Genomic DNA, 13,270 nt, shown 5'->3' on the forward strand with positions numbered 1-13,270 from the left:
GAGAGCAAGGCTCGCTGGCACCCTTCTTATAGAGAATTGTCATGGAAATATAACTATCAAGGAAGCCACAAGAGAGAGTTCTCACCTGAGTAAGGTCTTTATTTCAATATTCCAATATTGGGAGCCCTGCAAAGTGCAACCAGAGACTCAATTTGTTACAAGCAGTACAGGGTTTTTATAAGACGTTGCGCTGTAAAAAAGTTCAGCACTTGGTCCCTTCTAAAACTTCCCCTTTCTCTAAGAGAAAACAGATTACATCATAGAGCGAGAGAAGAAAAACTAGATTTGTTATTCAAAGCTTATCAGTTACTTTCAGCTAATTCTAATGACCCAGACAGCATATATTGTTTTGGTACATTGTCTTCTAAAGTAACCTAAACAGTGTACTTTGTTGACGAACTGTTTTCTAAAATTCTGCATGTACTGTAGCACAGCAGTTACATCCTTGAAATATATTATCTAAAAGCACCAATATATTTTTTTCAAAGCTCTCTACATTTTTAAGAATCAATTTACTTATTAGATTTCCACTTCAGTTCCCTCCTTTTTATTCTTGAAAATGATTAAAAGTTAGATTCTTCATATGGACTCCCAGGAGTCTCCCATACTTCGGATTCTTGCGTTCTTATCAGAACATACTGATGCGCAAAAATATTCATTACCATATTTCAAAGCATTGGAATAATATATTTCGTACAGCAACACAAAAGCAGGAAGACAAGTATCACAGCTACTATAATCGGTGTTAGTAACTTAAAGAAAAACATTCCCCCTGGCCCAAACAGTGATTCTAACCAGGAGAGAAATGGGTGAGGCTGTAGAATGAGGCATTAAAGCACATACATAACAAGATGCATTACATTTCTTTAACTTTACAGTATGAATTTTAAGTTTATACCACAAATTACTCATATCCCCCTCATTATCAGTTTCATTCAGCCAGTTTGTATACAAAGAGGCTTCACATTTAGATTCTTCCTCTTTCTGGGTGGTGACAGGCTTCGACATAAAAAGGAAAAAGGCTGTGCAGATCAGTCCCAAGCATGTGATCCCCATCTATCCCTGTGGAGACATCACTCCTGCGCTTTGCTCAGTTCGTTTGTGACCTTTTTACAGTGGGAAGCATGAATTCAGGGCACCTGGCACGGCCCCCTCCACTTGAGTGAACACCATTTCTTTTTCCTGAAGTCTTTCACCAGAATCCAGTCTCCTTATTCATGCATTAATTCTTACAGCACAGGTAAATCCCTGTGGGCTGGAGCCCAGCATTTTTCTTAGGGTTTTTTTTTTACAAGATTGGTCAACAGCTGGGTAATAACTCTTGGAAAAATCTACACATTGTTCCACTGACTCAGCTGTGCCGTTTTGCAGAACAATTCTAGCTGAAGTTGTAAAATTTCTCTTTGGTCCGTTCCTGCAAAACATCTTATTATGAACAAACAAACCATAATAATAATGTGCATCTATGGGAATCACTCCCAAGGGTAACCCCCCTTAAAACTATATTGTTCTACCCATCAGGTTCTGCCACTAAATAAGAGAACCTTTCCCATGAAATCATTTTTTGACCTTCATGATCCCTTCAGGGCGTACAATTAGCACAGAAGCAGCAGCTTTAGTCCACATGTTTTTCAAGCAGGATATTAACAGTATGATCATAACGAATAATACCAGACACACAAATATGTATTGAACCAGAGACCCTCTCCAGGTTCCTAGCACAGACTGTAGCCATGCACCAGTGCCTCAATCATCTGGATTCTAATTATGATATATATTTTTCTTCATCATAGATGTGCTTTGCTAAGTCATTCATTTGCTAATAATTGTCTAGAATACAAGTACTGTTTAGTCTTTGCTCACCTAAACAGCTGTCTATCACCCTAATAGAGAATGGCCTAAAACTGTGATTATAGCGAGGAGCATACAGTTATTTCCATTCTAATATATCTGAGTTACACTCAGACTAAAAGCAGGGCTATTTACCCATGCCAATTAACCTAAATAATCACCTCTACCAAAGGGGATTACTCCCATGAGCATCTTTTATAGCAATACAATCCCAACAGGAGCTCTGATTATTATTTGTGGCTGACTGATAAAGTATTGATTCCATATCCCCATTTATTAAAGTAAAACTCCTTACACTTAACAGGTACACTGTCACCCCCCCTCAGGAAGCTCAACAAACACAGAAACAGTGACAATATAATAATGTTCACTCAGTCTCTGGTGCAGTGGTTCGGTGTCAGCGCAATGCGTAGATCCAGCGATCTCATCCTGTCACTCAGATGGCAGAGTCGGTAGTCAGTTGCACTTGATATGGTCCTTCCCAGCAGGGTTGCAACATCTGGCAGGGTATATCTTCCTCACCCACACCCACTCGCCAGGTATCAGGTCGTGTCTTCCCTCTACTGGAGGTCTCCAAGTGTCCAGCACCTGTTCACCAGCCCCGTGCACCACTTCAATTAACAACCTACAATACTACAATAGAGAATTAGCAAATTCAACAATCCATTAGCCAAATTCATCCCTCTAGGAAGTTTCGTTGATTGGCCTGTGATGATATCAAACAGGCTCTATTACACAGTTCTGTTTGATCCAGCCCGCATCCCATGGTGTTCCTTCAGTCTGATGTCTAGTCAATCTTTTCTGTTCCTTCATTCCACTGTTCTAGCAGACTGAGGGTGATCTCAGTCCATCTCACCCCGAATAATCCAGCCACAGCCTGTCCCTTGATCATAATACATGCGGTAGGGCAGTGCCCACCAAGGGCTTATCTCCATCATCAAGTGTTTGGTAGACACAGAGGCAGTGACAGCAACCCACTGGGAAAACAGATTATAAGAGCCAAGGTTGTAAACATTTGGTACTGCATGAAAGGTTTCTCAGGAGCAGGCCTTTTGAGCTGTAGCACCTGCACCTGAACTGTAGTTGAGTTCCTTTGATAAGCATCACATTGAGATGCCACATAAGTGGCTACTGCTTCAAACACGGTCCCCACCCAGGTTTGGGTAACCAGCACACCATTTGACTCACACCCAGGTGTCCGACACAGTGCATTAGTCGAGCTACAAAGGGCATTAGGCTGTGAGGGCATGCAGAGCGTCCAGTGTGCTGGCAGCACCACACTCTTTTCTAACCATGTCCTTTTCTCTGCTTTAGAGGCCTCAGCCTGAATATCCTGTAGCTGTCCCCTTTTCACCAACAGAGGTCTCACAGGGGTCTCAGACTCCTGTTCTACCAGGACTGTGCACCTGACAGCTACATCTGCAAAGTTGTTCCCTCGAGTTACTGGAAACATTTCTTTATTATGCGATTTACACTTTACCACAGCTACTTCAGTCAGTAGCTGCAAAGCTTCTAACAGTTCAGAGACAAACCCAGCATTCTTGATTGGAGTCCCTTCCATGTTAGGGAAATCCCTATTCCTTCACTGCCATCCAAAATTGTGGCATACACCAAATGTATATATACAGTCTATATAAATTGCTACAATTTTCCATTTAGCATATTTACAAGTTTCAATTAAATATTTTCATTCGGTCTGCTAGCTCTACACCAGATTATTCACAGTTTATACAGCCAGGCAGGTAGCCTGCACAACACATAAACACGGCCCCTTGGCCACCGCATCAAGGGGTCCTGAATAATAATAACCCACCAGACGATGCCTATCTCCATGCTCCTGCACCAGCACAACGGCTCACAACCCATTTCTTTCACTTACAGACAGATTACATGCAGATGATCAGTCTGAGGGAATACAGTCCAGGGCCAGTGTCTGCAAGAAAGCTTGTTTCAAAACATCAAAAACGGTTTCTGCTGCAGGGGTCAAGGCAATTTTGTCTTTAGACTGCACTACCCCCCTTAAACCAATACGTCACTGGACAAGCTCGTTCTGAGAAGGCATTCACCCTGGCTTTATCATGTAGTTGGTTTTATACTCCTTTTTTTCCTCTTTAGATCCAATACTTGGAGTAGCCCGGCCTTATGGATTCCGTAATTAGGTAAAACAATCACAATATCACATAACTCTATTGAGTTAGTTTACATAAATGCTATTTCATGCAGTAATTCCTTATAAAATGCTGCGGTCTGGGCCTAAAATAGGTCTGGGGTGTCCCCCACCCACATCAGTAGTTGAAACTGTACATCTTTTCCCAAGCAGACTGTGACAGCTTATATTTGCTTTAAACACAACCCTTGCACCCCTTCTCCTGTAGCCTCCTGTTACCCGTTAGAAAACTTTATATCACATCTTTATGCTGTTTTAGTCTAAAAACAGGACAGCTGTGCTCCTGTGTCCCCCAGTTACTGCACACTGTAAGATTATTTCACTTTTATTTAAATCCTGAGATAAATTTAGGAAGGCTACAGAGGGGTTTACTAGATTAAAACTGTTAGTTCACGCACGGCTCTCGTTTCAGCTTCTGACATGTTCTTTAATTGTGAAATCAAGCCTCTTTCTTACAATTTCTCCAAAAAACACCTTTTTTTTAGTAACTGTACACCAGCTTATTAGTAGTTTTGTCTTTGGGGTTTTATATCTCGGTATAACATTAAAGTCGCACAATAATTTCAACAAACTGGCGGCTCCCTTTTCTCCTCCTTGGGAGTCTTTTTACCCCATTTGCAGCGCTCGCACTTCTGCATGCATGCTTCACGAGTTATTAAATCAAATCTGTCTCCGCTGTCCGTAATATCAGGAAAGCATAGTTGTACATTCTTGGCAACATCAGGTTTTATCATCAGCAACATCAACCCACTCAAGTAAATTTGTTTTATTACTGTGGAAGTATCTTCATTCACTTCCTTCTCATCGGCTAACCCCGAGTATAATATCCATAAAGCTATAAACCTTTCTGTAAAATCTGAAACATCCTCACTTCCTTCTGCTGACATGCTGTCTAATCAGTTTTCGGTGGGTAATGCTCTTTCAAAAATCTCCACACTAATTCCCACCCTTCTCCTAGATTCTCTCTTAAGGCGTTCTATTTCTTCTTTTGCTGTTTCTTTTTCTGCATATATAACTTCGTTTCGTTCAGCCATTGCTTTTAGCTTTTCCATCAGAGATTTTTGTGTCTCATCTATGATATTCTGTTGAATTCTCAAATATTCCTCTAAATATTGTTTATTTTTATCCAAATGTTCATACACTTTTCTACATTCCTGTTCAGCCTAAATTCCGTCCGACATATTTCTTTGTTTCACTTTGGATTAATCAAACTTTTTTTTTTCTTCACACCAAACCATTTTCACGTCTCCCACGCGCCCCGCGGAACCCCCCAGTCGAGACAAACTGACGAACTATCACAATTCAGGAACACGGACCAGGTTCCAAATCCTGGCTTTAAACACACAGTTGAATCGAGTTACCATTTTCGGCTCTTCTGCGAGTACAGTTCTAGTTACTACCTTCAGCCATACTGCAGTTGTGTACCAGGATGCAACACCTGGATTGTTTCGCACGGGCAGGGCGAGACGCTATTCCTTCAGCAATCCCTTTTTTTCTACCCCACCTTCACAAAACAGGCATCTAAAAACACATACACCATTAACTCATTTTTCTGTTGTACTTGCTTCAGCACCACAGCAACATGGAGAGGACAAGGGACTTTTTAGAAAAGAGGAGTCCTTACCTCTTTTTAGAAGCGGTCGCCTAACTTTTCCTCTCCATGTCCGTGTGGTTTAATTTAGATGGATACTTCTTCATCATTTGGGTTACATATCCGCCAATCTGCCTCCTCCTTTTTAGAGGACGTTGTAAACCTTTAGGAACAATATAATCTAGCAACAAGGTTATGTCACTGTAATTAGGCTTAAGACAATCAAGAACAAGGCTTGCCTTTCTTCGAAATTCTTTACGGTCATCAGGCAATTTAGGAAAAGACTTAACTAATGCAAATAATTCACTAGGAGACCAATGTCAATGTACATATGCTGGAGTTCCTTCTGGACCTGTTAAAGTGCACATTGGCATTTCACGAACAAGTGAAAAGGCTTTGGCTCCGGACCGCTTTCTAGTTTTGGTGGAGACTTTTTCTTTTTAGAAGGCATGGTCATGACTTTAGCTGCAGCTTGCTGTTCTTTAGTTTCAAGACTAGTCTTTTTTGAAGCTTCCCATTATTTCTGTGATTTCTCTTTCCATTACATAAGCTTTCCAATTCGCTTTCTTTCCGTTCTTTTCCTTCTCTTCTTAGTTTCCCCTTCTTCAGAAAACTTATTTTTCCTAATTCAACTTTCCTCTGTCCATTCTGATTCACTTACAAAGATCCTTCATAGTTATGGGCCCCTAATTATCATATATAAATTATGTGCAAGTTCCCTTACACCTATTACCCTAGCTTTACAGTTCATGAACATAAAACATTTTTTTTACTCAAACCCAGGCTATAATTGTTTCTCTGAATTTGTCGTACATGTACTTTTGCTGGACTGCTCGGTCCCATTTTCATCTTTGAATTTCAATTTCCCATTTTTACCAATCGGTGCCTTACTTAGAACCTTATCACATCAACTACTCCGCAGAGCAAAAACCACACGTCTGTGTTAAGATCAGTTCTTTATATGAGTCCCAGACTCATCAAACCCACGTGAGAACACCCCTGTGGCTCGCTTCTCAAACTATTAATTTTTAAGGATCACTTACTGGCGTCAGACAGCTGCCAATTCTCCAGACGCGTCTCTGGAAGGATAAACAATTTATCCTCTGAGGTTCGTCCAATTTTGCTAAAATTGTCAGGGTCCAGATGGAGTTTCAGCAGCCGTTCGCGTTCAGGTTTCTGATCCCGGACGGGCCCCCAAATTGTTATGGAACTATCAAGGAAGCCACAAGAGAGAGTTCTCACCTGAGTAAGGTCTTTATTTCAATATTGCAAGCCCTGCTGCCACTTCGCAAAGTGCAACCAGAGACTCAATTTGTTACAAGCAGTACAGGGTTTTTAAAAGATGTTGCGCTGTAAAAAAGCTCAGCGCTTTGTCCTTTCTAAAAGTTCCCCTTTCCCTAAGAGAAAACAGATTACATCAAAAAGCGAGAGAAGAAGCACTAGATTTGTTATTCAAAGCTAATCAGTTACTTTCAGCTAATTCTAACGACCCAGAAAGCATATATTGTTTTGGTACATTGTCTTCTAAAGTAACCTAAACAGTTTCCTTTGTTGATACACTGTGTAGAGAAAACCGGTTCAGGGACGCCAAATATGTAATCATAGTGGCTCTCTGAAGGCACCAGTTCTGTAGGGTTTGGGCATTTACTGAGACAATTATTAATTGTAGCAGTAAATCACAAAGTTGATTCTTTTGGTGGCTTTAGAATCCAACCATGCGATATAACTCAAACAACGCGCACACACAGGTACTAATACACGAGGATACATTTATTAATACATAGAATATGCATATAAACCTAACAGATCTTATCGAGAGGGTTATCAGAATACAAAAGATATATATTCAATCAGTTACAAAGAGTTATACATATCAAGAGGACATACGTTCAGTATATCATTCATTAAGACCGTTTCGTAAAGTGAACTTGGTTACAACTTCTACATTAGATACTCAAACAAGTACATAACTCTTAGGAATTAAATTGATATCAACTGGTTGGGATAACAATTGAATTCTCGAGCTGTAATGCATTGAAGTTGAATACTCATCCAATCTTTGGGGATTCAGATCTCCTGCGGGCACAAAGAAACAGTTGCAGGCTGTTGCTGTCCAATCCGCGCTCTCTGGCTCGGTGCCAGGCTGTGGTGTGCGGCTTGCGACGGTGTGCTGCTGATACTCACTGTTGGCTTTAACTAGCAAAGTTTGTGCACAGGAGAAAAGATGACTGTGGGTCCCAGCAAGTCAGGAAGAGGACCGGTTCGTTCCTGATGAAGAGATTGTTCTGAATAGTAATTCAGCTGTCCACAGTTCCGACCTGTTCACGAGGCCTGCTGCTGGTTACTCTCTGGTAACCTCCACTCTAGACTCTTAGAACAAAGGAAAGTTCTGGCACTCGGACACACTGGCCGTTCCGTGGTTGTCCGGGCTGAGTCTCAGGATGGTCAGGAGGCGCGCTGCGAGAATGTCCTGCCCTTGGGAGCCTTCTGCTCCTGGGCCGTCCTGCCCTGGAATTCTCCTTTGAATTCCTTCTGAATCTTGTCTGAATCTGAATCTGAATCTCTCAGGCTCTCTGTGTTGCCTGTTTTTACCTGGAGGAACTTCAGCTCATTGATTGGCTGAAAGTTCCATGGGCATCAGAGTCCCACGTGGGTTACTCGGCCCTACCAGTCCCTGATTGGTTGATCAAGGAGAGATATGAGTCACTTAAGCCTGACACTTAGTAATGCAGTCCAGATGTCCAACTCGCACTCCCTAGACAGATAGGCGCCAATGGGTGACCATTGATCATGATAGCCAGGCTTAGCTAAGTGCATCCCCCTTTGGGAGCTGTCCTTGGACCTTAAATCACCTTGCATGAATGGTTTCTCTGTGGCTGCACCACAGAGATGAACAGAGAAATGAGGCCTAATTTGGGAAAGCTCAGAAACACTTAATTCTGCCTTATTATTAAGCCTCGCCGCTACAACTGTTTTCTAAAATTCTGCACGTACTGTAGCACAGCATTTACATCCTTGAAATATATTATCTTTGTAGATTAAGCTGACCCAGGGACGCCAAATAATGTAGGGAAAACCGGTCCAGGGACGCCAAATATGTAATGATAGTGGCTCTCTGAAGGCACCAGTTCTGTAGGGTTTGGGCATTTACTGAGACAATTATTAATTGTAGCAGTAAATCACAAAGTTGATTCTTTTGATGGCTTTAGAATCCAACCATGCGACATAACTCAAACAACGCACACACACAGGTACTAACACACGAGGATACATTTATTAATACATAGAATATGCATGTAAACCTAACAGATCTTATCGAGAGGGTTATCAGAATACAAAAGGTATATATTCAATCAGTTACAAAGTGTTACACATATACAGAGGACATACATTCAGTATATCATTCATTAAGACCGTTTCGTAAAGTGAACTTGGTTACAACTTCTACATTAGATACTCAGACAAGTACATAACTCTTAGGAATTAAATTGATATCAACTGGTTTGGATAACAATTGAATTCTCGAGCTGTAATGCATTGAAGTTGAATACTCATCCAATCTTTGGGGATTCAGATCTCCTGCGGGCACAAAGAAACAGTTGCAGGCTGTTGCTGTCCAATCCGCGCTCTCTGGCTCCGTGCCAGGCTGTGCTGTGCGGCTTGCGACGGTGCGCTGCTGATGCTCACTGTTGGCTTAACTAGCAAAGTTTGTGCACAGGAGAAAAGATGACTGTGGGTCCCAGCAAGTCAGGAAGAGGACTGGTTCGTTCCTGATGAAGAGCTAGTTCTGAATAGTGATTCAGCTGTCCACAGTTCCGACCTGTTCACGAGGCCTGCTGCTGGTTACTCTCTGGCAACCTCCACTCTAGACTCTTAGAACAAAGGAAAGTTCTGGCACTCGGACACACTGGCCGTTCCGTGGTTGTCCGGGCTGAGTCTCAGGATGGTCAGGAGGCGCGCTGTGAGAATGTCCTGCCCTTGGGATTCTCTTTTGAATTCCCTTTAGAATTGTTGAATCTGAATCTGAATCTTGTCTGAATCTGAATCTGAATCTCAATCTCCCAGGCTCTCTGTGTTGCCTGTTTTACCTGGAGGAACTTCAGCTCATTGATTGGCTGAAAGTTCCATGGGCATCAGAGTCCCACGTGGGTTACTCGGCCCTACCAGTCCCTGATTGGTTGATCAAGGTGAGATATGAGTCACTTAGTCCTGACACTTAGTAATGCAGTCCAGATGTCCAACTGGCACTCCCTAAACAGATAGGCGCCAATGGATGACCATTGATCATGATAGCCAGGCTTAGCTAAGTGCATCCCCCTGTGGGAGCTGTCCTTATCAAAAGAAAACATCTTGCATGAATAGTTTCTCTGTGGCTGCACCACAGAGATGAACAGAGAAATGGGGCCTCATTTGGGAAGCTCAGAAACACTTAATTCTGCCTTATTATTTAAGCCTCACCGCTACATCTTAAAGCACCAATATATTTCTTGCAAAGCTCTCTACATTTTAAGAATCAATTTACTTATTAGATTTCCACTTCAAGACTTGTTCGGCTGGCGTTCTGGGAGTCGCGTTTATCAGAATTGTATTGAAATCGTTTCCCACAGAGCTCAGATGTCAAAGCACAGCAGCAGCTCTCCACAGCGATCCTCTATAGCGCCCTTTCTCCCGCAGCTCCGTCCTCATTGGAAGGAAGCAAGAGTGAAAGGCTGAAGTGAAATAGAGCGGGGACGAAGGCAGTGAAGAGAGAGAACGTGGGAAGAAGAGAAAAACGCAGGGGAAAAAAAGCAGCGTCGTAAAAGAGGTGACAGAGCTGTCCTCTCTATAAGTGGGGTGCCAGCGAGCTTTGCTCTAGCTTACGGCCACACCCCCTTGAGCATGCCTGATCTTGGAAGCTGAACAGGGATGGGCCTGGTTAGTACTTGGATGGGAAACAGCCTGGGAATACCAGGTGCTTTTAAGCGCAGGAGGCGCCCTATCCCCGCTCGCTCGCTCATTCCCCTGTTCACAAGTGCAGTGAGGCTTGTCCGTCTGTTTATTTGTCAGCTCTGGCGAGACACGGGTGCTTGTGTATTAGTGTGAGCGTTTTTTTTATTCTGATCATGAACAGTTTTACAAGTCCGCAAAGGATCGAGGAACGGTTTATCGCCAGCTGAAAAGAGACACAGCGCTTCGGCTGTGGAGACTTGCTCGGCTGGCGTTCGGGGAGTCGCGTTTTTCAGAATTGTATTGAGATCGTTTTCCACAGAGCTCAGATGTCAAAGCACCGCAGCAGCTCTCCACAGCGATCCTCTATAGCGCCCTTTCTCCCGCAGCTCCGTCCTCATTGGAAGGAAGCAAGAGTGAAAGGTTGAAGTGAAATAGAGCGGGGACGAAGGCAGTGAAGAGAGAGAACGTGGGAAGAAGAGAAAAACGCAAGGGAAAAAAGCAGCGTTGTAAAAGAGGTGATGGAGCTGTCCTCTCTATAAGAAGGGTGCCAGCGATCCTTGCTCTTGCTTACGGCCACACCCCCTTGAGCACGCCTGATCTCGGAAGATAAACAGAGATGGGCCTGGTTAGTACTTGGATGGGAGACCACCTGGGAATACCAGGTGCTGTAAGCTTTTAAGCGCAGGAGCTTGTAAAACTGATCATGAACAGTTTTACAAGTCCGCAAAGGATCGAGGAAAGGTTTATCGCCAGCTGAAAAGAGACACAGCGCTTCCGCTGTGGAGACTTGTTCGGCTGGCGTTCGGGGAGTCGCGTTTTTCAGAATTGTATTGAGATCGTTTTCCACAGAGCTCAGATGTCAAAGCACAGCAGCAGCTCTCAAAAAAGCAGCGTCGTAAAAGAGGTGACGGAGCTGTTCTCTCTATAAGAAGGAGAAGAAGAAGAGGAACAGAGGATTTGTTTGTCTTAAGTTAGACTTTGTTTTTTTGTGTTTTTTTGGTGTTTTTGGTTGATTTTTAAGCCCTCCCCTTCAGCCTAGCTCTGTTTGGGGAGGGGAGAGACTTTTGGGGTTTTTTTGTTGCTTTTTTGTTGCTTTCTGAGTCCTGTATGTGTTTTAATGGAAGGAAAAAACATGGAGGCAGAGAATGTTATTGTAGTGTAGGTAAGAGAAGGATGAGGAATTTGGACCGACCCCCCTGGCGGGTTTTTGCAAGGGCGCATACTGTTGTGGTGGATGTGAGCGGCGTGGAGAAACCGTCTGCGGGTGCTATTATCGCAGCTGTGTACGGCGTCTGTGGGGAGGGCTCTCTTTTTGCCTGCCGCCCCCAGACGCCAAAAGAGTTTGAACTGACTCTGGACTCAAAAGAACATGCGGACGCATGTTCTTTTGTTCACACCCTGTTCACACCCTGCTACTGCCGCTGGCTGGAGCGGAAGGAGGTAGTGGTGTCCTTCCTCCACCTCCCGGCATATATCTCAGATTAGACTATCAAGGAGAAGCTGAGTAGCTGGGGGGTGAGAGTCATTTCGGACATCAGGATGCGCCACTACCCCGGGACCACCATTGCTGATGGCACGAGGTTTGTTCGGATTCGCTTTCCCGATCATGTAGCTTCGTTGCCATACAGCACCCGCTTCGCCACGGCAGAGGGGGGGCAGTACTTCAGGGTCCTCCACGACCAGCAACAAAGGGTGTGTCATGTCTGCCTGGACTTGGGGCACATCGCCAAGGACTGCCCTGAGTTCCTCTTCTATGAGTGCAGACAGCCCGGCCATCGCGCCAGGAAATGCACCGCTGCCAAGTGCCCGGACTGCCTCCATGCGCTCATGAGCTGCAACTGCGAGCCGGAGCCGGAAGATCCAGCCGGAGCAGGAGCAGCTGCCCGCAACGCTGAAGGGGTTGAAGATGGACTACGAGTGGCCGCTGCAGCTGAGCATGGAGAGTTGCCAGCAGCAGTGCCCCAGGACCCCAGTGAGCCAGCAACGCCCCAGCCGGTGATGGGGGAGAGGCAGAGGGAGGCCCCTCCAATCCTGGGTACAGCGCAGCAGAAAGGAGCCGGGGACCAGCCAGCATCTCCACCAGCAGGGGCGCCCCGTTGCCCTAACAGACCTGCTGCGTCCCACTCTGTGCCGCAAGAGAAGCGGAGGAAGGTTGCTCCACAACAGGCGGCAGTGCAGCGTGGTGCAGCTGAGATCCTACGGACACCACCACCAGAGGCGGCCCCTCAGCGTACCAGTGGGCTTATGACACCCCAGCCTGTGCAGGGAGAGAGGCAGAGGGAGGAGGCGACGGCACCAGCACCACCACCACCATCACCGTCAGCAGTTCCCCAGCTTACCGGTGAGCCAGCAGGGCCCTCTTCTGGGTCCAGGGATGAGAAACCTGCTGGGGTCAGCAAAGGCGCTGCTGCGAGGCGTGTGACCAAGCGGCAGCAGCAATGGCGACAAGAGCCTGGCAAGGTGTACATAGGCCCAAACGAAGAGACGCCCGAGGACCCAGAGGAGCCTGAGGGGAAGCGCCCGGTTGCCCTGCAGCAGCCACAAGACACCGGCCTGCCTGGTGAGGGAGCCTCTTCAATACTCGGTCAGGCACCGTTGGCAGAGACTGAAGAAGGGGAGTTGGATATGGTCGTGGGAGGAGAGGTAGGGGAAGTGGTGGAAGTAGGAATGGAGGATGGGTGTCTGGAGATGGATGGGGCAGGGACAGAGGAGGGGGAATTACAGGGCATGAA

General features: G+C 45.0%; 1 pseudogene; it reads left to right on the plus strand.

Annotated features, from left to right (window-relative positions):
- The first annotated feature begins 11,103 nt into the window (after nt 1-11,103).
- On the plus strand, nt 11,104-11,212 carry LOC148665440 (5S ribosomal RNA; annotated as a pseudogene).
- Nucleotides 11,213-13,270: the final 2,058 nt, after the last annotated feature.

This window comes from Lepisosteus platostomus, chromosome 5 (genome assembly GCF_059453375.1).
Source record: "Lepisosteus platostomus isolate fLepPlt1 chromosome 5, fLepPlt1.hap1, whole genome shotgun sequence".
Lineage (NCBI taxonomy): Eukaryota > Metazoa > Chordata > Actinopteri > Semionotiformes > Lepisosteidae > Lepisosteus > Lepisosteus platostomus.